The sequence below is a fragment of the Paramisgurnus dabryanus genome, chromosome 9, assembly GCF_030506205.2.
Source record: "Paramisgurnus dabryanus chromosome 9, PD_genome_1.1, whole genome shotgun sequence".
NCBI classification, from domain to species: domain Eukaryota; kingdom Metazoa; phylum Chordata; class Actinopteri; order Cypriniformes; family Cobitidae; genus Paramisgurnus; species Paramisgurnus dabryanus.
This window is the reverse complement of record NC_133345.1, coordinates 9124822-9151512: the sequence shown is the minus strand read 5'-3', so window position 1 is coordinate 9151512 and position 26691 is coordinate 9124822. Positions and strand designations below refer to the sequence as shown.

General features: G+C 40.4%; 1 protein-coding gene across 1 annotated transcript in view; it reads right to left on the bottom strand.

Annotated features, from left to right (window-relative positions):
* kcnj5 (potassium inwardly rectifying channel subfamily J member 5) overlaps positions 1–25703 on the bottom strand; it is a 50761-nt gene extending 25058 nt beyond the window's left edge. Inside the window, exon 1 of the mRNA XM_065282915.2 lies at positions 25535–25703. The gene's annotated coding sequence lies outside the window, so the exon portion shown is untranslated. The remainder of the gene's footprint in view (positions 1–25534) is intronic.
* Between the last annotated feature and the right edge of the window lie 988 nt (positions 25704–26691).

Below are 26691 nucleotides of genomic sequence, written 5' to 3'. Positions count from 1 at the left end.
CTCCGTGACATGGACGAGACAGGTCCGGACCCGTCGACCTTTCAGAACCTGCGCAGCGCGACTGATCTGGCCCTTCGCGCCACTAAAGTCGCCACTCAGGCTGTAGGAAGAGCCATGGCCAGCCTGGTTGTTCTGGAGAGACATCTGTGGCTGAACTTGACGGAGATAAAGGACACGGATCGGGTTGCCCTTCTTGACTCGCCCGTGTCACCGTCGGGGCTCTTCGGCTCCGCTGTGGAGGGGTTCACCCAGCGCTTCACTGAGGCACAGAAATCGTCGCAGGCTATGCGGCATTTTCTACCTAAACGATCTGCCTCAGCGTCTGAGACCGGCCGCCCAAAACCGCCGCCAGCTCAACGCCCTAAGCCAGCACCAGCTCAGCCCCAGCAGAGAGCTGAACCGGAGGTCAAGCGCCAGCGTCCTGCACGACCGGCTGGCCCGCCTCGACGCCGCGGTCCCCGTCCTCGGATTACGCTGGACCCGACGCCGGCGCCGCCTCCCTGAAGAGAGTCTGAGGAGGAAAAGAGGCTCTGGTCCCGCTTCGGCCGGCCCGCCCTCGAAAGTTTTGCGTGTTTCAGTCCCCTCGGGCGCTGGACACACCCTCGCTGTAACAGCGAAACACAAATTTTTACCTTTTCACAAAAAGAGCAAATTTCCTCCTCTGTACACACAAACACACACACACGGCTTAACGTCCATAAGCATATCGACGCTCGCCGTCAAATTTCACGTTTGGCAATCCACCCCCGGTATGCCGGGCTGGATTCTAAACGTAATCCAACACGGTTATTCACTCCAATTCGCCCGGAGACCACCCCGGTTTCGCGGCGTTCTCTACACCACTGTCCCAGACGATCGTATGCAGATCCTCAGGGAAGAGGTGCGTTCTTTATTACTAAAAGACGCGATAGAGACGGTCCCGGCGGATCAAAGCGAATCAGGCTTTTACAGTCGTTATTTTCTCGTTCCAAAGAAAGACGGCGGCCTCAGACCGATATTGGATCTACGCGTTTTGAATCGCGCTCTTGCCAAACGGCCGTTCAAAATGCTTACAGCCAGACGAATCATGGCGTTAATTCGACCGGGCGATTGGTTCATATCAGTGGATCTGAAAGACGCTTACTTTCACATTCCGATAGCGCCACGTCACAGGCCGTTCCTAAGATTCGCGCTCGACGGGACAGCATACCAGTACAAAGTTCTGCCCTTCGGATTATCTCTGGCACCACGCACATTTACCAAATGTGCGGATGCGGCTCTCGCCCCTCTCAGACAGAGCGGCATCCGCATATTGAATTACCTCGACGATTGGCTTATTCTAGCACAGTCAGAGAGGGAAATTACTGCGCACAAGACCGTTGTACTCCAGCATTTGGAGAATTTGGGGTTCAAAATCAACCTCCAGAAGAGTTTGCTCACCCCCACGCAGCGAATCGCGTTCTTAGGCACGACGCTCGACTCATTAAAGATGCGGGCATGGCTTACACAGGAACGCGCGCTCACGGTCAGACGCGAGGCGGCATCGTTCAAAGCGGGTTCACATCTCCCTCTCAAACGATTCCAAAAAATGTTGGGTCTGATGGCAGCAGCATCCCCACTAATACCGTTGGGAATGCTGTTCATGAGGCCGCTTCAGTTTTGGTTGAAAGCGAAAGTTCCGCCCCGTGCTTGGTTGTCGGGCCGCTTATTAATCAAAATCACGTACAGCTGCGTGAAAGCGCTTTCGATATGGACATCCCCTCACCTTTTCCTCTCGGGCACGGAGCTCGGCTCCGTGAGCAGGAGGAAAGTGGTGACTACGGATGCGTCTGCGACGGGTTGGGGCGCTCACTGCGACGGCGAGCTCGCCTTCGGTGCGTGGAACAACCAGTTGTCTCAGCTACATATCAACCACCTCGAGATGTGGGCGGTTATCTTGGCGCTACGACACTTTCGACCGAAACTCCAACATCAACACGTTCTAGTGCGGTCGGACAGTATGACGGTGGTTTCGTTCATAAACCACCAAGGAGGGCTGAGATCTCGCTCCCTATCCAGGCTGGCGAAACGGCTTTTATTATGGGCTCACGCGAACGTACGTTCGTTAAAAGCGACTCACGTACCGGGTGTAGCCAATACGGGTGCAGACATTCTCTCGCGCAACGGTCCGCCGCCGGGAGAATGGAGACTGCATCCTCAGACGGTCGAGAGAATATGGACCGTCTTCGGCCGGGCGGAGATCGATCTGTTTGCATCAGACGAGAACGCGCATTGCCCGATCTTCTTCTCGAGACATCACGATGCCCTGTCGCAAGCATGGCCGGCGTGTCTTCTGTATGCTTTTCCTCCGGTGGCCCTGTTACCACAGGTCCTTCAGAGGATAAGAGAGACGAAATGCGCGATAATTCTGGTCGCCCCGTTTTGGCACAATCAACCATGGCTCCCCGACCTATGGCAGCTGAAAACATCAGCACCATGGCCAGTACCGCTGAGGAAAGACCTCCTATCTCAGGCGAGAGGGACGATATGGCATCCACAGCCGGAGCTATGGAATCTACACGTTTGGTCTCTGAACGGCAACCATCACGCCTTTCAGGACGAGTGTTAAATACTCTAACTGAAGCTAGGGCCCCATCTACCAGGCGCCTTTACGCTCAAAAGTGGTCTATTTTTTCTGATTGGTGCACGACGAAAGACTTAAACCCAAACACCTGTGAAGTGGAGCATATTCTCTCCTTTCTGCAGGAAATGCTGGACAGCGGTCGCGCGCCCTCGACGCTTAAAGTGTATGTGGCGGCGATAACGGCGAATCACGCCCTTATCGCCGGTCGCACCGTGGGAAAACATGATCTCATCATTAAATTCCTCAGAGGCGCTCGCAGACTAAACCCACCGCGACCTAACACGGTCCCGTCTTGGGATCTGTCCACGGTCCTGAAAGCGCTGCGCGGTCCCCCTTTCGAGCCCCTCGAACAGGCTGACCTGCGCGCTCTCTCGTTTAAAACCGCTCTCCTCCTGGCGTTGGCATCGGTTAAACGAGTGGGCGATTTACACGCGTTTTCAATTGACCCGTCGTGTCTGGAATTCGGTCCTAACGATAGCAAAGTGATCCTTAGACCGAGAGCGGGATACATTCCTAAAGTTTTGACCACGCCATTTAGAGTTCAGGTGGTTTCACTTCTCGCCCTTCCGACGGCGGACGGCGAACAAACCCCGAACACGCTCTGCCCCGTCAGAGCGTTAAGAATATACACGGACCGTTCTGCCTCATACCGCAAGTCAGATCAGCTGTTCGTAAGCTTCGCGCAACATTCCTTAGGTATGCCGCTCACTAAACAGAGGCTATCTAAATGGATCGTCGAAGCCATTGCTTTGGCTTACGCCTCCCTGAATGAACATTGTCCAGTTGGTTTAAAAGCTCACTCCACAAGGGGTATGGCTTCATCTTGGGCTTGGTCTACAGGGATTTCTATCGTTGACATTTGTAACGCGGCCGGCTGGTCCTCGCCGTCTACGTTTGTCAGATTTTATAGCCTGGATGTCCCTGCCTTACAAGCACAGGTCTTATCGGCTTAATGATTCACGCGACTGCGTTTCTGTATGCTTTCACGGTGCGTTGCTAGCTCACCGTCATGGCTACCTATTAATAATTCACGCACAGCTCGCGGCGCGCTCAGGGAACCCGCCGTCTCGTGCTCTATTGTATATGCATCATGGTGCGTTTAGAAACTTCACTGTATGCGTATTACTGTCTCATATATGGTGCTTACACTTGCGCTCGCTAGAGCTATGTATATGCTGGGTTAGGGCCACATGCAGTGTCTCTCCGGTAAGGGCACCTCAGTCCGTTGTGTATGCACGGCGGGATGGGATTACGTTCCCCCATAGCGTCAGCAAACTGACGCAATGCGAAGTGAACCGTATTGAAAGGGAACGCTTAGGTTACTCACGTAACCCCGGTTCCCTGAAATAACGGGAACGAAGCATTGCGTCGCTGGCCGTGCTACAAACGTCTACGCAGCGAGTGTTATTCGGCTGCGCGCTTCAGTCGAATAATAATGAGCTCTTGACGTATTTCACCGGCTTATATAGGGACGTGTGCCACGCCCCCGCGCGGGCTCAAACGTCATTGGTCTGTATTTTCTACAGACGGTAACCAATAGGCTTCAATCACGGAGTAAACAGGAGTTTCCCCCATAGCGTCAGCAAACTGACGCAATGCTTCGTTCCCGTTATTTCAGGGAACCGGGGTTACGTGAGTAACCTAAGCGTTACTTTTCGTGGGAAGTAATGCTTACATTACTTTTAAGTTACTTTTTCTCACTTGGCTGAGGCTTGATCTCTTTCAGGCTTTGCAGGGTTTTTTTTATGACTGGGAAGTTCTTCATTCAGAAACTGCATTTCCATCGCAAAAATGTTAAAGGGATAGTTCGGCCAAAAATGATATTAAACCCATGATTTACTCACCCCCAAGCTGTCCGAGTTGCATATGTCCATCGTTTTTCAGACTAACACATTTTTGGATATTTTAGAAAATGTTTGAGATCCTTCAGTTGATTAAATGTAATGTTACGGGGTCCACGACCTTCAATTTCAAAAAAAGTGCGTCCATCCTTCACAAAATAAATCCAAACGGCTCCAGGATGATAAACAAAGGTCTTCTGAGGGTAATCCGCGCTGTGTTATTGTAGAAATATCCATATTTAAACCTTTATTAACGAAAATAAATACCTTCCGGTAGCGCCGCCATCTTAGACTCCTCTGTATTCAGGAGAGAGTATTAGCGTAGTGTACGCACTTTTCTTAGTGACGTATGACAAATTCGGAGGGCGGGGGCACAGAGCAGCAGCTGTAACCTGAATGCGGACGCTACCGGAAGGTATTTATTTACGTTAATAAAGTTTTAAATATGGATATTTCTACAACAACACCGCGCGGATTACCCTCAGAAGACCTTTGTTTATCACTTTTTTTGGACTTGAAGGTCGTGTACCCCGTAACATTACATTAATCAACTGAAAGATCTTTTGTCTGAAAAACGATGGACATATGCAACTCGGACAGCTTGGGGGTGAGTAAATCATGGGTTTAATATCATTTTTGGCCGAACTATCCCTTTAAGCTCTGGCTTGCCATCTCCATTTCTGACTTAAACTGTTCCCACTCAGCCGCAACGCATAGAGTGTGTAATTCTATGTTAATATGTATGGACTAATTGACGACGGGCCGTTGAACACCGCAGGTGTTATATTATTTTCTTATAATTTAAAGGACCAGAGTCAATTATTTCTCTTATACCACAAACATCGCTCTGGTGCCTATTTTTAAGAAATTTGACAGGTTAGGTGTGCGGTTTACAAAGAAATAATCAACACCCATGGAACATTTCTAAACCAATCAGAATAAAGCATTCAACAGACCTGTGGTATAAGTTCAGTTTAATTCAGTACACTATTTTTAATCAAATGAAAAAACTAAAAAGTTACTTGCATTACTTTATTTAAAAAGTAACTCAAATATTAATGTGTACATTTATAAAGTACAGTAATGCGTTACTTTCCTCATTACTTCAGAAAAGTAATATTATAACTTAATGCAAGTTACTTCTTATGTGTTACCCAAAACACTGGCGCTAAGTGTTGTTAGCATTTTAACAACAAATTAATTAAATTAATAAAAATTTTAATTAATTTATTTGTCATTTAATGTTGGGGTGTTACTGTATGATGAGATTTTAAAGGATTTAAAAGAGGAACTATATTGTATGGCGGAACAGCACTTTTGGGAGTACTTCGACTCGGCGCAGTAACACTCTCCCTCTCCCATTATGAGAGGGAGAAGGGGAGCGGATTTTTCAGGCGAGTCGAAGTACTCCCAAAAGTGCTGTTCCGCCATACAATATAGTTCCTCTTTTAAATCCGCTTAGAAAAGCGCTACGTTTTATTTTGTACCACCAAACTTGCTCGTATAACTACTCATCTTAAATAGGAAAAACGTTGATATGTTTGGTCACTTCTAACTTTATCTCTGAGTGGTACCATTGAATGAATGGGGCTAAGCTAAATGCTATCGAAGTGTCGCAGAGCGCCCCAGCGCTTACGTGCACGCACTAAGATGATAGAGGGATGTATCAACTCTTCTTAGTTAAGGTAATAACATATTTTAATATTGAAAATGAGTAGACTATTCCTTTAAGGCTATACTTTTTTGTTTCCAATAATGGCTTTTTGTTGTGGATGTGGCTGAACTTTGATAAGTTTTACTTTCTGATGTTTTGACATGGTGCATTAAGCAATGATTCAGCTCCAGAAACCGGTCACTCCCACACTGCACCTGTGCTCCAGTCGGTAATGTCATTCAGCTTTGTCTGTGCTAATCAGTTACATAAGGTGCCTAATAACAGTGGAAAATTCCCATGTTCCCCAGCGGCCCGGCTGCAAGTCATCCTCGTCATTTAACCTAATTGAGTAAGTGTTCTGAACACTGTTTAGTTATTACTTCAATAATTTTCAAATGACTGATGTTGTACTTAACTCTGAAATAGAGGATCAAAAACGATTGGAGTCATAGAGAGAAAGATACAGTCTATTTAGAAAGATACTTTACAACCCCCATTTGCTTCACTTTTTATGAAAAAAGACCTCAAATAAGCATTGATTTGCAAGGAAAGTAAATCAATGTAGAGTAATCAGGCGAACCGGTGAACCCGCTGAGCAAATGACCAAAGCTTTCTTGTGGATATTTCTCTTCCATGCCTAATGATGACCACACCACACAAAGATGCAAGCTAAAGCAGTTATCACTGTCAGCAACACACACAACCCGCATGTTATGTTGGGCGACAACAGATCATTATAAAGCAACATGAATTGCAGCTAAAGTCAAATTTTAGTTAAGAAAAGTACGAATAAGATTGCATGTATTGCATGGTATCGTTTTTGCTCCATCATATCGTATTTGTCTAATTCTACTATACCGCAGTGACATCATTCATCCCTATTTGCACGGCCCCTCTCGCTCACAGATGGCACGTCAGAGCCTCCATCCACTCAGGAATACAGTATTGACTGACAGGTCTGCAGCGAAAGGGCACACTGACGTGACCCGCATCCGAGATGCACATGATGAATACATCACAGACAGACGGCAGACCTCCGCATCGTCCCCTCCTCTGCTGTTTCCACATTTTGTAACACAGTGGTCTCATGGCCCATGTGCATCTCCATGTGACTTTGATGGCTTGACGCCGGCGAGGTGCGCCAGAGCAGAGTCTGTTCCCTCATGCTTATCGGCCTGTTCTGAGGAGGTAACAAGCACTTTATCAAGCTTTTAGTGTAACACGCTTTTTGTGGTTTTGGAGCCTGGTTTTCGAGGCAGATGGGTAATAGAGCAGAAAAAGAGAGAAAGGCACAAGCTGATGTTCTTCAGCAAAAATATCCACACGTCATTAAAGCAAGACAGATTTACTAGATAAGCAAAAGTGTGTTCTGTGTTAGAATATCTTATTTTCTTACGCTAGATGCTTTCTGGTTGTTAACACTAATCTAAGAGAATTTAGGGAGATTTACACCCTAAGTGCATCTGACATGTTTTTGTATAACTGAGGATTCTCTTATCGGGCTTATATGTTTACGTTCTGTAATTTACTTTAATAGCAGTAAAAAGGTCTTATAAACCTCCACTTCTAAAAACATCCACTTCTTTGGACAAGGCATAGTTTACAATGAAAATGGGTGTGGCGTTTAACGGATTCTGCCGAGAAAGCAGTATATTTCTGAATGGCGTGAGACCAAGATTAACAGATTTGAAGCAAAAGTATTTAATGAATGTATAATATGTGCATAGAGCATTCAGTTAATATCATTATCTCATTTTTGACGCATGTGGCTTTTGCATCTGAGCTCTTCATATCTTCTTTCAAAGCAAGTCTAGGATGCGGTTAGCAATATATAGTGCTTCTGAAACCGTGGCAGTCTGTGACTTCTCCTCCGAGGGGCGCGAATTCAAAATATGTGTTCGTGTTGTCATTGCTCGTCATTTCAAAATATGTGTTTGTTGCGTCATGTGAACCATGTGCATCATGCCTCTTGTCAAAATAAGTGTCTGCTGCACACAGGTCAAAACAGTTTATGATAAAAGAGACGCTCATGTTTACAAAATACATGCAAGACACTAACTTACTGTAACACTAAACTCTGATTATACATGAAATAGAGTCTCTGGCAAACGCGAGCGTCTCTTTTATCATAAACTTGTGTGCAGCAGGCTCGTATTTTGACATCACATGTGATGCACACATGATGTTTACATGACAACATATTTTGAAATGACGAGCCACACATATGACGTGCTACATACATGTTGTGACGAGCTTTGCATCGTGCGCCCTGGAAAAAAAAAAAAATGTAATGCTCTGAAATGTATCTTATTTTAAGTATTTTTAGATGTTTTTTCAATGGAATCTATAAAAAATAATTAAAACAATAATTTCAGACACTAGACACAGCACAAACTCTTTCATTACTTTTAAGCTAGAGCAGCGCCAAATAAAGCCGAATGGAACCAGACTACTAAAATAATATAAAAAACTTGAATACTCTATTTAACACAATTATTTTATTCATCACAATTTCTTTTTTATAAAATTTATGAAACAAAGAAAACATACAAATGAATCAATCTCAAAGATGTTGCATATAGTTATTCATCTATTTAACTTTTTTCAATTTCACTCAAGGGAAATGACACTAACAGTGGCGGCCGGTGACTTTTTCGAGGGCGCTCAATGCGAAGTATGTGTGTAGCCCGTCATGTGTGTGGTTTGTAATTTCAAAATGTGTTCTGCGCGTCAAGTGATCCTGTGCATCACGTGTCTTGTCAAAATAAGTGCCTGCTGAGGATGCGTCTAAAGGGTTTATGATAAAAAAAGAAGCTCGCGTTTGCCAGATACTCGCATAATCTCATGCGTAATCAGAGTTAGGTGTTACATGAGTATCTTCCGTGTATTTTGTGAACGTGAGCATCTCTTTTATCATAAACTGTTTTGACGCGTGTGCAGCAGGCACTTATTTTAACAAAACATGTGATGCACATGGTTCACATGACACTCCGATCACATATTTTGAATTTGCACCCCTTGGATGAGCAGTCACGAGCCGCCACTGGACACTGAAAAGTACCTACAGCAATAAGAATATATTCATCATTTACTTATATTTATAAAATATTTGAATTCCTAAACTAAGACAATTTAGTGGTTGAAGCTTTTTATCATGTATTGATGGCTAAAAGTGCACTGTAAAAAAATTTGTGTTGCACGTAAATGTGTACGCTTAACCAGCATGAATTTACAAATGATTACAAATGAGTTGCTGTAACTTAAAGGATTAGTTAATTTTCTTAAAAAAAAAATCCAGATAATTTACTCACCACCATGTCATCCAAAATGTTGATGTCTTTATAAGGGTCTTATCTAGCGAAACATTGTCATTTTTGACAAGAAAATAAAAAATATGCACTTTTTAAACTTCTCGTCTATCTCCGGTCCTGTGACGCGCCGGGTTTAAAAGTGCATATTTTTTTATTTTTCTTGTAAAAATGACAATCGTTTCACTAAATAAGACCCTTATGCCTCGTTTGGGATAGTTTGGAGTCCTTTAAAACTCCGTTGAAAAAAAAACTGTTAAGTGTTGAGTTAAGTGTAAAGTGTTGGGGTCCATTAAAGTCCATTAAAATAAGAAAAATCCTGTAATGTTTTTCTTAAAAATAATAATTTCTTCTCGACTGAACAAAGAAAGACATCAACATTTTGGATGACATGGTGGTGAGTAAATTATCTGGATTTTTTAAAGAAAATTGACTAATCCTTTAAAAAATGTTGAATCAGCTTAATTTATTTCAACGTTATTTTAAGAGCAACTCCTCACCAGTCAAGGAAGTTGAAATGAATTGTAGTTTTAAATTATGGAACTTAAAAAATGTAAGTGCAACAATCACGCATGTCACAGGAATTGTCAGGTATCAAGAGGAGTTTTTACAAATCCATTCAAAAACAGCTACTATTAAAAATAGTTTTTAATAAACTGTCCTTGTTTTGTTTTTCTTTCAGGTAACTTACTAACGGGAACTGAATTAAAATTATCTTGACACAAGGAACCACTCAATGTAATTGCATCATTAAAGTGCACTCATGCCGCATTATGCACTCATAATAAGTCAAATGATTTATACTTTATTTGTTGTTTTAAATTATTAACTAATTTATTTATTTTAATACATCCTGTATATAATAGCTTCTACAAAAAAGTTTGTGGGTACAGTACTATGGCAGCGGTCCTTTGGGATTCTGAAGCACCTGCTAGTGCCGCCCATGCTATCAAGCATTTAGCATATGCCAAACGTCTCTTTGTGGCTGAAATTATAGCTGTGTGTTGACTGAATTAATTGCACTGGAATAAACAATGTATCATTTGTCAACATCAGCTTCTTTTCACACCCTCTTGCTCATAAGACAGTTCAGGTGTATACTTGTTTCAATACTGCTTAGTGTTTCAATGAGACAATCTGAATGATAAATTCATCGGCTGTCACAGTACTTCAGATGTTTCTTCTTTATCCTTCAAAAAAGTGGTTATTTATAACTTCCAGTTGCCTCATAAAGTAAGACTTTAACTCTGTGGGATGTCTGAAGTCTGATTTAGGTGAAATGTGGGTATATCACATTATGTAATACATCAAATAATAAACATTCATTTCAAACAAAATAAAATGCACCAACGAGTTCAAGTTCATAGATTACATAATAGAAAAGCACATCACAGCATCATTTATCCTTTGCAGTTTGGTTACTTAGGAGACTTAGTTGTCTGCTTTAAACTGTAAGGCAATGATAATGCGACTATTATGTTTTATTTAAACATCATCTCCTGTCCAACAGGAAGAGCAATGTCAGAGGTTACAGATATCAAGTGGGAATATCTCAGATCTGACTCGAAATGAAACGCAGCATTACATCATTGCTTCTCAGCTTGGTGAGCATGGAAACACTTCATTTGCAACACCTGCAGTTTTCTCATCACACTGCAGGGTTGGTAAAATGGCTTCGAATAAACAGAAGCAGCTGGTAGCATCTCGCAAAGAAAAGACATTTCCTGCGATGTCTGCAGCGCGTGTTTTGACAACACACTGCGGTACCTCGCTAATGTCCAACAAGCAGATCGCATGGGAAACTGATGACTGGTGAGGGAATAACGGAGCTCACGCCGCAGCAATGCAGTTTACTAGCAGATATATAGACAGAGTCCATCCATCCATGTCTTGCAGTAAGGAGTCGCAGTTTTATGAATCTCTTTCTCTTCCTTTAGTTTCTCTCTTTTTTTGGAGAAGAAAGCAATTTTGAAGAGTCATCAGAACAAATAGAACAAACCAGACTTTGGTAAATAGCAAAGACCTTGTCTTACTTTTTTATCTGCTATGAGTCTCTGCTATGACGGATGTTTTGCTTTCTAAGCTTCAATCTAATTCATGGGGTCCCCGTGCAGTGTTCAATACTCTCTATGTACTGAATAGGGAATATCCAAAGAAGTTAATTTCACTTTTTGTTGAAATGTTCTGTGTTATCATCACTATGCCATTAGATTTTTTGTTTTTGCAATGTTATAGTGACCTTGATATTGTCAGTGTCTTTATTCAAATAACCAGAAAATAAAGGAAACTTGTATGCAGTATTTAAAGAAAAAACTAAATATAAAATTATAAGCTAAAGTGTCACATATTTAAAAGGGAAGGAGATGTCAAATAAATCTTTGGTGTCCCCAGAGTACGTATGTGAAGTTTTATCTTAAAATACTGTAGATAATTTATTATAACATGTTAAAATTGCCACTTTTTGTAGGTGTGAACAAAAATGTGCCATTTTGGGTGTGTCCTTTAAAATGCAAATGATCTGATCTCTGCACTAAATGGCAGTGCAGTGGTTGGATAGTGCAGATTAAAGGGCGGTATTATCCCCTTCTGACATCACAAGGGGAGCCAAATTTCAATGCGCTATTTTTTCACATGCTTGCAGAGAATGGTTTACGAAAACAAAGTTACTGGCAGTGTTGGGGGTAACGCATTACAAGTAATGCGCATTACGTAATAATATTACTTTTCTGAAGTAACGAGTAAAGTAACGCATTACTTTATAAATGTACACATTAATATTTGAGTTACTTTTTTTTAAAAGTAATGCGAGTTACTTTTCAGTTTAATTAATTCAATTTAAAAATAAAATAATGCACTGAATTAAACTGAACATATTAAAGTAGAATTACGCACTTGCGCCTTAACGGGAACAGTTTGAGTCATAAACGGAGAGAGCAGGCCAGAGCTTGACATTTTTGCGATCATAAAAAACACCTTCAAGGCCTGAAAGAGATCAAGCCTCGGCCAAGTATGAAAAAGTAACGCAAAAGTAACTAAGTAACGTAAGCATTACTTTTCATGAAAAGTAACTAAGTAACGCAATTAGTTACTTTTTGGGGAGTAACTTAGTATTGTAATGCATTACTTTTAAAAGTAACTTTCCCCAACACTGGTATTGTGAGGATTTGACAAAGAACGAACCCAAATGCAGACAGAACTAAAAATGAAATAATTTATTGAACAAAACAGGGGAAAACAAAACATACGAGGGGGCAAAACAAGACAAGATGAACGCAACACTAAACTAACACTACACTAAACATAAACCAACAATAACTCTTGACTACATATAACAGACTAGACTAGAAATGCTTAAATACTCACAGAGGATAAACACAGGAACACGACAAGGATTGTAACAAGACGAACGCGCACTGGACAACAAACACACGGACTCTTAAATAGGGAGAAAGTAAATTACATACACCTGGAAATCATTACAAATAAGGGATCAGGGAAAAAGTGACGAGACCCGAGAAATGCGTGGTCAGAATAATTCAATACTAAAAGCACACATTTCCCACATAAAACATGGTACTGCCAGGACCCCGAACACAAAAACTAGATGTAATAAAACACATGATTTCAGACGGGTCCTGACAGGTTACTGGGTTGATCTTTTTCACATTTTCTAGGTTGATAGAAGCACTGGGGACCAAATTATAGCACTTAAATATGAAAAAAGTCAGATTTTCATGATATGCCCCTTAACACATACCATTAATGTTAAGCTACCCTTACACTTGATAAATAACAGGAACCTGCAGGCTCACTATAAATGGATAATTAACCCAATAATTAAAATTCTGTTATCATTTACTCACCCTTATGTTCTTATAAACCTGTATTAATTTATTTGTTCTGCTGTACACAAATGAAGATATTTGTAATCAAGCAGGAAACAGAAGCCCCATTGACTTCCATAGTAGAAAAATACTACTTTGTTAACCATTTTTTGTATTTTTTTCTGCTTTTCTGCTTGTATATTAATGAAGAAAGCGAAATATAAATATAGAGAGTCACTTTGCTAAACAATAAACTGGGGATGGCCTAATGGTGCATTCACACCAGCCGCGGTAGAGACGGCAAAAATGCGCTATTCGCACGTAGTTGGACGCTTGAACATTTGAGTGAAAGCCGCGTGTGAAATTCTAGTCATTTGAGACATTCACACGAAAATTTGCGTCATGGGAGGGGCTTCTGCGACTCTGCTGAGAATCCGCTCACGTCCTGTAATCACATCACTACTACAGCAAGATCCTGATTGGAAATCTGCAGAAGTTCAGATTTTTCAACTCATGCGTTTCCCGCGCCAACGTAACACAGTCTCACCCCATGTCGTCAATATTTGACGACACTTGACCATTCGTCAATATGTGACGCGGAGGGTATACCTTTCGCGTCATTTTTTGACGAACTGGGGACTTCAATACTATTACGTCCGTTGCATTCTCTTCTCCTATTTTCTTACCATTTTCGCGTCGGTTTAGGGTTAGATTACGCAAAATTAAACAGTGTACGCAAAATTAAACAGTGTACGCGAAATTAAACAGTTGTCACCTGGCGTTGGAAAACAGTTAGAAAACAGTTGTTAGGTTTGGGTAGGGATGTCATTATGTAAATCTAACCCTAAACCGACGCGAAATTGGTAAGAAAATAGGAGAAGAGAATGCAACGGACGTAATAGTATTGAAGTCCCCAGTTCGTCAAAAAATGACGCGAAAGGTATACCCTCCGCGTCACATATTGACGAATGGTCAAGTGTCGTCAAATATTGACGACATGGGGTGAGACTGGGTTGGCCAACGCTCAATTCGCACAGAGCGCACCATCCGCGCCGCGCCTCCCGCAAGTACCACGCCGCAGGATGCCTAATCGCGTCTTTGCATTGACTTAACATGTAAATCACTCGCGCTTGCCGCCTCTACTGCATCGGGTGTGAACTCTGCATAAGACTTTGCACAATAATGTATTTTGACTTGTGTTTTAACTGTCATTGTACTCCAATATTTGCATCTCATGCACTTTATATCTGCAAACACCTGCATGGAAAACTAAAATGTGCTGGAGATGAATTAATCTGAAAACAAGTTCCATTTTATTTCAGCTAATCTTGGTGTAGTGGGTTATGGGTAACTGGGTATACTTATGGGTAAAATGAATTCTCTACTGTCTGTTAAGTAGACTTCACATAAAGAGACAGTTAACCCAAAAATGTAAATGGTCATTTACTAATGAATCACTTACTCATCCTGTTGTTGTTTCATAAAGAAAGATATGTTAGGACAGCTGTGGAAGAAGTCTTGGTCCCCATTCACTTTCACTATGCTGTATATAAAAACGAGCATTGTCAACATTCTTGGAAATTTCTCCATGTACAGTATCAACATGAGGGTGAGTACATAATGACCGAATTTACATTTTCGGCTGGACAATGGCTGAATATGTTGTGACATATCACCATCGAGGCGGGATTGTCTCCGCTATGACTTTTAATGTGTATGCGCGCGTGTGTGTATGTGTGCAATGTTAAGAGTAAGATGATGGCTTGGCTGTCTATATCTGAAACTGTTATGACACTTTGAGGTTAGCCAGGGCAAATGAGTTAAAATGCCCCTGGAACGAACGCCATCCAGCGCGGCTCATTGCCAGCGGTCCATTCACTCGTGCGTGTGAATGTCCCTATCTCTCTGAATGACACCGAGTCTTTGAGCAGACATCCTGTCCACACTAAGGACAATTAGTCTAATGAAAGGAGTGTGCATGAGAGATTGTCCTATCAGTGACAGGAATAGCAGTGGCTGAAACTAAGCCGTCCCATCTCCGTCCTGCTTTTGAGAGGCTGGCGCCATGACAGCAACTCAGTCCAAGTGATGCTACAGGAAGTTCACATGGGCGGCCCGATCGCACCCACTCCAAAACGCTCTACAGGGTGTCCGTGAAAGCATGCAAGCCTGGTCGACTGACACGTATTACATGGTGCTAACAGGACCGTAGGCAGCCCATACAGAATGCGAACGTGTGTGTTTGTTGGGGGTGGGTTGTGTTAAGTAGAAAATATGCTCTTCAACGCTCTCTCCTGTGTTTATCAGATGGCTTGTCAACTCCCAGAAGTGATTTACAGCGTACGGCTTCAGAACGCTGCTGCACCAACGCAGGTGCGGTGTTAAACTGCCCTAATTAGCTTTCCAAAGGTCCTGAGTCGCTGCCCTGACACGACAGCTTGAAACACCTTACGTCAAATTCTGTCGATAAGCATAAACAGACAGCGCTAAATCCTCTTGCTGTTGAGAACACTTATAATCCAGTGATAATGGACTCGGATCTCTTGGGAATTTGAGAAACGAGCAAAATGTAAGACAACGGGAAATGACTGGCGCAGGTAATCGCAAAGACGCTAGTGTGCAGAGCTGTAAAAACAAATTATTGTTTCATCATACTTAAAATCACATTCGTCTCTGTATTGAGGCATGCAATCTTATTAGAACTGAACATTGATTTTTTTCATGTCAAATTAGTGATGTTAATGACAGTGATATGACAATGACACATGATCTCATTTTTTACAGTGACACTACTTCAGCTTTATACTTTTACGCCACAGTCACACTAGACTTAAATCATGGAAAATGTCTATGCAGACCCCTGTGTATACTGTACGTGCCGCAACCGGATATAATAGCATGCACTAACGTGTTGTTTTTTTTTTATTCACACATCATGGATTTTAGCATGCTTGCACTAAATGGTATCTTATGTGCAATCCTCTTATTTTCAGTTTGTGCTTGCACTGCTTCACATTATACGAATACACAGGTCAGAGTTCACCAAACCTCAGCTTTGGGCGTGCGTTTTTCAATGGAAAGAAAAGTCTCATGCGACCGTGGCATTACCCGAGACCTACTAACATGGATCATACAGAAGTGCCATTACAGACATATCCTAATCCCAGTTGTATTTCACCAATGAATAATTTATTTTGCAACCTAAAGTGTTCAGTTACAAGGGTTTACCCAAAATTAAGGGGTTGCGTTTGGCTAGTGATCTCATTGTGCAATATAAAAGGCATTGATATCAAGTGTCATGTTTCTTAAGTCAAGTTTCTCACCTTTGCAAGTGAAAAAAGCAACTTTAAGTAATCTAAAAGGACTGGTGGAGTGATGCTACACTTGCCCTCAGATCATGACAGAAAGTAACTTTGACATTTCTACTGTTGCAGGAGCGCCCTGAGTATATAGTCCTCCATTGATCTGAAATTGATTCGTGGCTCCTGAATGACAAACGCACATAGCCTACTTCAGCCTTTTATCATTCTCCTCACCTCTTTGCCTATCAGGCAAAGGTGCCCATTGTATTCACAGTGGCATGAAAGCTTTTGATTGTGTTTTTAGTTACATTTCATCTTGTATGCTTAAAAATCAATACATGCTATATTTAGAAAAAAAGAGCTTGTGGTTGATTTAAAAAAATACATTTACAGTGTGGAGGCAGTGTGTGCATGTCAAGGTAAAAACCAGCTTCAGTAACCATCTACAGTACAACTACAAATCTGCCATTTATCCACAGCCCTTCTTTCCTTTTCATTATCTGTTATGTTGGCTGTTACTGCGCACTGTCAGTTTTACAATCTCTCACGCACCCACGAGCGGAAAGGCCCGCTGTGTTTATGAGGTTAAAGGTGAAGGAACGAATCGGTTACTGTGCGGATCCCAGCGTTTGTTTTACGATTACTGGTGTAAAGATGCCCCAGTATCGCTCCCCGTGTGTTGCTAGCGTCAGCTCTATACGTTACGGAGATGAATCCTGAAATGTGGCTGGGCTGGTGTCAGGCTGAGGTGTAAAGAGGAGATCTACAGTACGTTCAGCTGCTGTGTTCACTTCATGGCGGAGTTATCGTATTTACAAGAGTCTCTCGACCCAGAAATTTGTTTCCATGGCAACCCTCAAAATGCTGTAATGGCTTTGTGAGGCTTTGTTGTTGAAGACAACAGATCATTTTTCACTAAATTAATTTGTTTCTATGTAAACAACTCTTTTTTTGTAATTGAACTCTATTATAGGTGACATTGGCCATATTACTGTACATAATGGTTTAATGGAAGAAATTGAAGCTTTTATAAAATTCCAGCGTTATAAAGGCTTGTCGCTGGTTGGAAACTGCAGTTTAAACAAAATGTGAGTTCGGCAGAGTTAATTATAAATACAATTAACTAAATGCTTACAGATGGAAATAAATATGGGGAGGGGAGTATGTGCGGAGGAGGCGGAGTCACTAGCATAAATCTTTTGGTGGGAGAAAGTGCAAGTTCATCTCTATAATTATATAATAATAATGCTAAAATATAAAAAATGAATTTGACAACATTACATACATTTTTAATCTCTCTAAGCAATGGCCTAGATTGCAATGGCAATTTTAATTTTTTAAATACACTCTAAGGCTACGTTCATACTGCAGTCTGAAACGACCCAATTCCGATTTTTTTGCCCCTATGCGACCTGTATCTGATCTTTTCATGACAGTCTGAACGACACAGATCCGATCTTTTCAAATGTGACCCAGGCCACTTGGGTATGTGGTCCTGAATCCGATACGTATCCGATCTTTTGAAATGCGACCTTCGTCTGAACGGCCAGGCCACATGGATCCGACCCGTACGTCACTGAAACGCTACAAACGTCATAATTCTGCATTGAAGTAGGCAAGAACGATAAGATAAACAACAACCATGGGCGACACTGCTCCACATCATTAAATTTTGGCCGTATGGGTGCACACGTTATATGATTTCACATATAACAGCGTTCTCCAAATATATTAATATAGCATATGATTATAATGCTGCGAATAATATGTGAAGTAGCAGCTTTCAATAAATATTTTTAAAATGCGTTTATAAATCCAACAACCCCTGTGACCGGTCGACACGTCCATAAGAGGTTTCTATGTTTATAAACCATTGCCTCTTTGTTTCTACATTTAAAAGACAAAGCTGGCAATTCTGGCTATACTTTCGTTCTTTTAATAATTTCTTTATTTTATTTATAAATCACTCTGGGTTATTTGATTTATCTATTTGGCTTGTGTTTTGTTTCCGTGCACTTGAGGCATTTTGCACATTTGTTCTGCACTTTGTTACTTCTAACCTTATTTTATAAAAAAATTGTATTTATAGTAAACGTAAATTCTGATCTAATTTAAGTCTGTAAATTTTGGATTGCGTTTCGTTGTACTGTATCGATGTTGCGCTATTGCGTGCTGGCCATGCTTGCGCATGCAATTTAGCCGAACGTGCTAGGTGCTCTTCGTCTCATATTTAGGAGTTCATCAAACTAAACATTAAAAAACGGATGTTTTTCGACGGGTATAAGTTTTTAAAATGTATTTAAAACAAACTGGTTATTTTGTCAAAAGTTAAACTACAAAACAGGTAAGCCGTTTATTTAAATTTCGGTGCTGAAACGGAAAATATCTGCACCAAACCTATATTTATGCCTGACACGACTGTCTTCGTGTGTTCACTTTCAAATGATAGCAAAGAGATTCCTGAAATAAATAATTTCATCAGGTCTTTCTGTATCTAAAGTGAATACAGAGATGATCAAAGTCAAAGCAAGCAGGTATTTCTATGCTAAATAATAACGCGTAGTGTCTATAAAATCATTAATTTCAGTGTTTTTCTTGTTATAAATTAACGTTTAATGAATTGTATGTATATAAAGCTTAGTTTTTATCATTTACAGTAACAAACACAAATTATTTTTCATTTCTCATTGTCGTTTTTTTTGTCATGACTGCTTTGACGCGCTAAATCTCCAAATTATATAAAAACACTGAATTGTAGCCGGAGTTTCCAAGGCAGGATCTCCTTTATTTTTTTTAGGTGTAGTTATCAAAATGTTTTTTGTGTGATGTTCTGTAGATCGTGGCTTTAAAATGATACGAGGAATAATTAAACAAATGTTACCTTACATTTTACATAAAAAAACAGAAGATTGTAATTGTGCTGGCTCCGTTGGGAAAATAACTTTAATATTGCAAAAAGAGCTCCACTGTTGACTACACCGTTGTTGACATCCATGTTTAACGTTAGCTTACAAGTGATGTCCTTGACCGTGGAGTACTCTTATGCGCATGCGGGTCACTTCTGGGTCATTTCACGTTCACACAGGAGATCACAAAAGGTCGCATTTTATTGGAAATGTGAACGGCCTTGCAAAAAAATCTAATTTTTTCAAAAAATCGGAATTGAGCATTAAGCCCTGCAGTATGAACGAAGCCTAAGAAAGGATGTGTTCATTTTTTAACACATTGTTTGTGTTATCCTATTTAACACATTATTTATTTTAACAATCGGGACAACACAAGATGTGGTAAAACAAAATAACACCGAGATGTGTCTAGTTGAGGACAACACATTAGATGCAACATATCCTCTAACCCATTCGATTGCTTTGGTTGTTTGTCCATTTCACCAAATACGACCAATAGATGCGTTTACTAAATTAGTGCCTCTATCGGCAGGTGAAACTTAATATATTAGGGTATAAAATTATATTTTTGGGTTTAATTTTGCTATGATGACATGTACTGGGATAACATTTTCAATTTTAACCACCATAATTAATTGTATTTTATTACACATTACACTATTCAGGCATTTAGGGAAAATAACATACCCATTTATTTATTACATGATATAAACACAGCATACAAAACAGTCACAACTTTTTAATAATGTATTTAAAATATACCAAGTGTACCGAGGTCAAACGATCAATTTATTTGAAGAAAAGATGCAAAAGTGTGTATGGTTTATAATTCTCTAAATGTCAGAAAGTCATCACTGGAATGGTGTCTTTTACAAAGGTACTAACATGTACCATTTATGTACACTGCAAAAAATGATGTGTTAATTTTTTACACATTGTGTGTGTCATGCCATTTAAGGCATTATTTCATGTTTATTTATTTATTTTATTTTTTAATAGGAACAGATACAAAAAACATAGATTATTACATCAAGAACAATCCGATGCCTGTATCACAGTGTTTATAGCCATGGCTAATTTGCAACACCTGTCCCTAGAATGTTAAAATAAATGAAAGGGCAAACACAAGTTGTGTTAAAAACAGTGATGGGAGTAACGCGTTACAAAGTTATTCCGTTACTGTAATTCCACTACTTTTAGCGGTAATTAACATGTAACAAAGTATTATTTTTTATCAAGTAACACAGTTACAATTACTAAAATTTAAAAGTTGGTTCCTCGTGTTACTCTATTTTGTGATAAATGAACACTTGCAGACAAGACATTTCTAATCTAATGTCGCAGGACCCTGGTGGACAGCACAATGAAAAATAACACAGAAGGTGTGTTAGTATAGGGACAACAATATATTTTGTTTTAGGAGTCCTCTAATGCAAAAATCAATGGGTTTTTACATTTTTAGTAAGTTTTTATGAAAATGTTGTAATATTACAGCATTGGGCCTTTGGGGTATCAAAGAATCAATTGTTGTGATTTCACTCACTGTCTTAACAAATGTTAATAACATCTAAGAGTTACTCTGCAGGGTGTACTGCTTATGTAGCCCAATAATAGTAACCTATATTTCCATATACATAATCACACAACACGTAATCAGACAAACCATATTTTTACGAAAAATTATTTATTATAAAATATGCTCAGATTGTATTTACAAAACCAGATAAACTGAAATAAACTGGTATTTACTGCGTTTAGATGTGTTTACAGATATGTTCAATGATAGTAGTCCCATTTTGTTGTTTATGAAAACTCTTCTCTTTTGGAAACTGTACTCATATGTGTTATCTGTCATAGCCGTGATCATGTCTTCTGAAGCAAACCTTCGGAGGTGCTCCAGTGGTATATGGAGGGAGATGGCATCATTAGTGATGCCAATAACATATCAGTATTGGGAGTGATAAAATAATTTTTCAGACAGTAATACCTGTCACGGGGCAAGGTCTGTGTTCTTGAATGGATAGGTTTTGTTGCTGTTTTGTACCTTTAAAGGTACAGTTAACTGTTTTAGGGCCCTATAATATCTGCGATCACGGAATCGCGGACAGAATCGCGGAATTGGCTAATAAACACGGAATCTGGTATTAACGCGGAATATAAAACGCGGAATGTTTTATATTATAAATCTTAATTTTGAGAACCACTGTTTTAGCGTATAAAACTGCACCCCAAAAGGTACAACATTTCAATGTGCTTTATACCCTTAAATGTACAAAAGTTATGTTTAAGAGTACCACTCCAGCATCAGTTTTTTACCTTTTTTCCTGACAGTACAGTATACAGATCAATGCAAAGGCTAAAGGAATTCTTCTCAAACCACAGCTGACACGACAAAACACTAAACATAGTCGACTTCATTTCTATCTCATTACATATGGACTGCTCTCCGAGACTTTGCTGCTTAAATCTGACCTTACACAATACAAACAAAGTGCACACCTTGAGAGCAATTGAGCCGTTTTAAACTTTCTTTTACATAAAGCATGTCTGTGCTCACATCACATCCACACAAGTTACATGAATACGTCTTACCAAATCAATTTCTTTCAATGTAATTCAATTTCAAGAGATGTAAGGGCACTTACAACAAATGTGAAGTGTAAGAACATTCTAACTTTCCAGAACAATTTCACCACAATATGATTTTATCATGCGAAACCACGACTTCAAACAACAGGCCAATCCATCTGTTTACTCTGTGAAGAGATGTTGTCTTTGCTTGATACACTCGACATAAATAATTCACACTGATATATAATTAAATTATTTCTATAGCTCAAGGTGATAGAAGTGGCAGCAGTCAATAGAGCAAGGGGACTGCGTCAGATCTTTGAGCTGAGTTTGCTCATGAGGGAATTTCAACGAAGGTAATGAGGTCAAAGGTCACTCCATCAGAAGCATTCTTGACACGGCAAACAAAGACTTTAATGACAGACTTATAAAAAACACCTTATTCTGTAATCAAACACAGAAGTCATTTATTTTCCACCCACTTTTTAGCATTTTTTTTCAAAATCAGGTTTTTGTATTAAAATGTTGCCTATAAAGCTGCTTTATAACAGTGCACATGTTCATCAAATTGTATAGCTGACTTTGTCCCCGGTTCTTTTAAAACAGCCCATATAGTATCAGTTTAATACAAAAATGCATCTCTATCTGTCAAGCAGTTTATGCAGGGGTGTAGTTTCTGGTGGTGATGGGGGGAGATTACCCCTTCCGAGGGGAGGGCTCTGAGCTGGGAATTTTAGCCTGAACCCAGAGTACTCCCCCCTCTTTAACTGGGATAGATGAAATAGCTGAGAGTGAGGAGGGATGCTGCAAAAAACTGTTACGGGACGAGGTGAATGATGCTGTTTATAGGCACCTCTTCATGCTGATTGGTTGGATCACATGACCATGCTCCTCCCGAACTTAGTTAAATAAACTTCATATGTCACCAAACGAACAATGTTAACATTTTTAACTCCTACTACACTAATTTCCTCTTTTATTTAGACCGTAGTCCTGGTGGGGGTTAGGTCGAAGCTAAATGAATTTCCTATTATTTTTAAGATTGGACAGCTTAACATTAGAGTTGACATTTAGCTGATCTGTGCATTTGTCCACTGACCTACAGTATCAAATCCTGGGAACGACACTGTAAAAATTATCGTATTAAATATGTCGATAAGTCAATTTGAGCTGTTTTATTACATTTGAGCTATTAGGAATAACTCTTTTACAGGGTTCCCACACCTTGGTTAACTTCAAATTAAAGGACCTTTCAAGGACCTTCCAAGTGCAATTTAAGGACTAAATGTGGGTACACATTTTTTGTGAGAGCAAGGTTACATTGTGTTATCTTTTAAGATACATTGTTACAGTTCCCTTTCGAGGGAACTCGCGCTGCGTCACTGCGGTGACACTTTGGGGACGCCTCCAGGGGTAAGTGCATCTGAATGTGTATATCAAATTCAACCAATGGTGAGGCTTAACGACAAAGACAGGGCGACGCGGGAGCCAGGAAGTGTATTGCTATCTGAAATATGGCCAAAGATGGCGTTACAGGAATGCAGGAAGTATGGCAAGGTAGACGCAGCGTCTCATTCCCTTCTTAGAGAACAAGAGTTACATACCTAACCTAAAAGGTTTTGATGTGTCAAACACAACTATGCAAAAAAGCATTTTGGTATGAATCAACATTCGCATACAGAAGATATAAGCATTTACAGCAAACGGTTTAGCTTGTGTGTATAAAAAGTCTAGAACTTTTAAGATATTATCCTACACTACACAGGGAATAATATGGATTTTTATAAAATAGATTCAAGCACTTTCAATGACCTTTATCTCTGTATGTATATTTTTACATTTTTTCCACAGATTCACAAACTTTCAAGGATTTCAAAGACCCGTGGAAACCATGTCTTTAGCAATTCATTGTGTAAAGACACTTTATAATCATATGTATAAAGTATGTTTATAAAATATTAGTTTTGACTTTAAAATTAGCATTTTCTCAACAAATAACCAGACCTCCAGATCAATGGATCACTTGCATCATACATTTATCTAGCATTAAAAGACTATGTTAAATTATTTGTGCACAACTTCATGAGTAATTCCATTGCAATTTCATGATGTCACAACCGGTATGTGTCAACTGCCACGCCAGCTGTATCCATCACATTTATCTTGCGTAAGCCTGTTTGTAATACATTAGGTAAAACATGCATATTTAAATGTAAAATGATTGTAGTTAAGGTAACGTGAAACCTTTTGGCAATATTTCACATTTGCCTCTAGTTAGACTGTTATTCACCATTAAAAATTCATACATTCCCTATCTTTGCAGCTACGATTGGACTGCCATCTATTATCTTCCTCTTTATCGAGCACTCCCCACTTTTGTTCCCCGATTTGGTCTGTGAGAGAGTCTGTTGAGTTATCTAGAGACTTTAAGTGACAAGACCAGAGCGGCTAGATGCAGGAAAATCTCTATGCGAGCAGTTTGTAACTGCAGCCCAAGGCGAAAAGACTAATTTCCCTGTAAAGAAGAATCAAAGAGAATCAATACGATTCTACACCACTATTGGACCTTAAAAAACTACACTTTCTCCCTCACTTTGCTTTGTCAGAGGATTTACACATACTGTATGCCACTATGATCCATCAGTCTTGGGCACACTGCAGTATACCCAAATGTGAACATAATGTACATGGAGGAAAAAAAAACTTGGCTGTCATTGGGGCAGTACCCCTTAAAAAAGTCCTAATATTAGGTACAGGTATGCATACATTTGGTACCAATATGTAGCCCTGAGGTACTTAGGTTCAAAGCTATAGCTTTTAAAACTGTACAAGCTATAGCTTGGGTACATATTTTGACCAACGGTTTATCCAAGGCAACAATAAAAGTATAGATGGTGAGATTAACAAACCGTGGTAATCTCATATGCATCTCCAAAACAGTTTCTGATTCGCTCTGTAACAAAAAAAAAATATGAATTGTCTTGGCCAAAGCTTTTATTTTTATTTTATAGAAAAAACTTCTTAAATGAACTCAATAAAGTCTCCTGAGCTATGAAAGAGCAATCTCACTCTTGCCAAACAAAAGCATTCGTACACATATACTGTAAAGGCAACCCCCATCACACACACACACACGCATCACCACTGACACGCTTGCAAAACTCCTGCAATGCACAAAAACAAATACATGTGCACCTCACATGCTCACACTCAGCACCGCTGCGATAACATGAAACCAATCGCTACACTGACTCAATCCTAGGCAACACTAGCACAAGTAAGCGGTCTCCATGGGACAGGGGTCATTGATGGGGTAATCCTTCCATATCCCATCTTTCTCTGTCTCCTTCTCAGCATGCAGCATGGATCTCTCATCCAGCCCTGGCCCTTCTCAAGGGGGGCAGATGACATTAAGACCATTCAATAGTGACTGCGTGCAGGACCACTTGCAAAAGCTCATTCAGCGACCGCAACCAGGCTCAGTGACGGATATCTTACTCTCGGTTTGTAATCTGTTCGGACTTACCTTCATCTGAGTGCAGAGGTGGTTGTGTTATGTCAGGGGAGGCATGTTAGGACATCTGCGCTCTGTTCTGACTCCAGCTCTGATGCGCTCATCTCAGCTGCCTGGTGGATTCTGTTCACACAGCGCCCCAGCACCTCCTTACCTCGCTCTCCTGGAGGATGAGAGAGAGCGAGAGAGACAGAGAGAGAGAGAGAGAGAGAGAGAAAGAGAGAGAGAGAGTGCAGAAGAGGATGTTTCCTCCCCCACCGCCCCTTGCTCCTCCGTCTACCCTCAAAGGATTTGTCCTTTTTGTACTTGTATGTGTATGTGTGTGTGTGAATGCATTTTACCACGACTACTTTTAATCTTCAGCCTGATGTTTACAGAACTGTATAAAGAGACACAGGAGGAGAAGAGGAGAAATGTGCGAGATATGCCGGATAATCAGTTTCGGTAATATTTCAGCTGAAGAACGGCCTGAGGGGAGAAAGATGCAATAAAAGAAACGGTGCAATATAAGAAAACTGTATAAAGAATATTGTGGGAGGAATACACTAAGAAAATTCGTGTATTCGCAGGTGCCGCATGCATGTTTTAGGATTATGTAAATCGGGTACCGTTGCAAACGCCCCCTACAAAATCTGTGCTATATGAGATTTCCACATGGTGATTCCCGATCTTGTAGGTCGAAAGCGAGGTTATGGAGGATGAAGAAGACTACCGTTTGACGATCTGTACAGTGTCAATCCATCAATGTGATCCAAAAGTACTGATACTGAAAATACCCCTCTCCATCATTTGATCATCATGAAAAATCTCCTTTAAGAAAAAAGTGATTTTCGTAGGTGACCAGCCTGATCTCATGAGAATTCGTATTTATTTTATGAGTTGGCTAATTCGTATGAACTGTACAAACATTTATGATTTAAAAAAAAAAACAATAATGAAACCCCACCCCTAACCCCAACATCACAGGGGTGAAAGCAAGTCGTACAAAACATGTAAATGTAGTCGTACAAAGCACATTTACCGCCTCGTTAAATTCGATTGTGAAATTACACAGATTATATTGAGAGAGAGAGAGAGAGAGAGAGAGAGAGAGGGGAGGGGGGTTGTCCCTTTGCTTCTCTTCCCCCCGCAAGGTCATTAGAATGGCAAGTAGCTTTTCCTGGATGGAA